The following is a 2,010-nucleotide window of genomic DNA, read 5'->3' on the forward strand; positions in this document are numbered from 1 at the left end:
AGAATCAGTGAGAAGAGTCAGGCGTCAGGTCTGGGATGAGGGCTCCTCAGTCCAGCTGTGTGGGGCTGCCCTCTCCCAGGAGGTCAGAACACCTCCCCAGCACCCAGAAGGCCAGTGCCTACCGGTGACTGCCTGCTCTCTCCAAGAGAGATGAAGAAAAATGGGGGTGAATGAGAAGCAGAGTGGTGAGAGGAAGGAGTCTCGAGGAACGGAGATGGGGACACTCCTGCTGATGGTTCCTGGGGTGGGGGAGCTGGGCTAGGCTGGCAGAGGGTCCCTCCAGGGAGTCCCTGTGTTTCATCTCTTTGTGTCTTTAGCTCAAAGACACAAAGCTTTAGCTCAAAGATTAGGAGTGAATAGGGCAAGGGTCAGGGAGGTCTGCTGCACACATTGCTGTGTAATTTTTTTTAAAAAGAAGAACGGTGCTTTAATCTTTTGACAAGGGCAGCTGTTCCCAAATGTCTGCTTTGTGGGCCTCTATCTCCTTGTTTTCTGCAGTCCTGAGACTTAACTCTACCTTACTGTTTTCCAGTGTATCAGATTCCTCATTTGCAAAATGGGATAATAACAATCCTTCCTCGAGAGAGTCCCTGGGACCACTAGATGAGCCCATATATAGAAAATGCTTTGAATATGTAGAAATGGCACATTGAAATACTTATGGAAGTGTTTGCTACCATATTACTATGGTATTATGGTTCCAGGAGTGACAAATAAAGCCTCTGGGGTGAGTGGAGGAGGTGAAGTTTGGGGGCAGTGTACAGAAGAGGCTCGTAGGGGATGCGGTACCAGGAGAGGGTGGGGATAAGTAAGAGACGGAAGTGGCTAGGAGAGGAAGATTCCTACCCGGGGATGGGCTACGAGGTGCACTCTAGCCAGCAGGTAGAGAGAGGTAAAGAGCTTGCGGCTGGTAGGAGCTGTGATACCATCTGCAAGGCTGATCTGTTTAAGTTTTATAGGACAGAGTCGGCCCCAGGGAAAAGTGTCCTGGTTCTCACATCCCGGTGAAAAAGCACATGCCCTGCTTAGAGCAGAGGTCCCTGCCCTGCCCCTCCCATCCTGCCCAGACCCTTGGACCACCCAGGCTCAGGATAAGAGGGGAATGGGGCAAAAGATTGAGGGCTGCACTGGGGGCCCTGCCCCGCCTCCCACACAAAGCTCGGCTGGGCTTTGGCTTTTGACAACCTGACGTCTTCCCACAAGTGCCCAGAGAACCCAGCTGTTGCCCGCAGCAGCCGAGCGGAGACCCGCGGCCCCGAGCGCTTCTGCCCACCACCCTCCCCGTCCTGGTGATGCCCCCAGCCCTCAGGTGCTGGGAGGACAGACTGGAGCAGCTGAGGGACCTGCGGGGCTGAGGGAGGATGACAAAAGCCACCGCGGCAACACCCATGTGCGGCCTGGTCAGGGTGTAGGTGGGGGTAGGCACCCCCTTCTCCGTCTATCGCCAGAGGAGAAGCCAGCAGGCCGAACGAAGGGCTGGCTCCCCCGGCTACCCGTGCAGGCCTCCCTCCTCCTGTGGCTGGGGAGGAACCTCACAGCAATCTCCGGTCCTCATCTCAGCCCTCTTCCCAGTTTCCTGAGACCTGATGCCTTCGTTATGTAAATGGCAAAGTTGATGCCGGGGACACGCTTCTACCTCACCTACCACAGCACCTGGGCCGGGCGGGGAATGAGGGAGGGGATGGGCTCCGCTGCCTGGGCTGCCCTTCTGGATGCCCTCGGGTCCCTTCCCTCGCCCTCACATCCCCTCCCCCTGGAGCGCAGGCCATGGGTACCAGTGGCCCTACTCCCACCTGATCTGGTTGCCTGTAGGAGGCGGGTTGGCGGAGCCCCTTGTAAAACTTTTCTAGGAAAAAGGGCACGCGTGAGGGAGCGAACCAGAAACACTATTGCCTCAGGCGGTTGGAGCAGATGCTTATAACATGCTTCTTGTTTTACTACGTGAAATAAGCCACTCATCAAACTCTACCAATAACAGTAATAGTAATAATAATGTGTCTGAAGCAGCCT

This window comes from Stenella coeruleoalba, assembly GCF_951394435.1.
Source record: "Stenella coeruleoalba genome assembly, chromosome: 9".
NCBI lineage: Eukaryota > Metazoa > Chordata > Mammalia > Artiodactyla > Delphinidae > Stenella > Stenella coeruleoalba.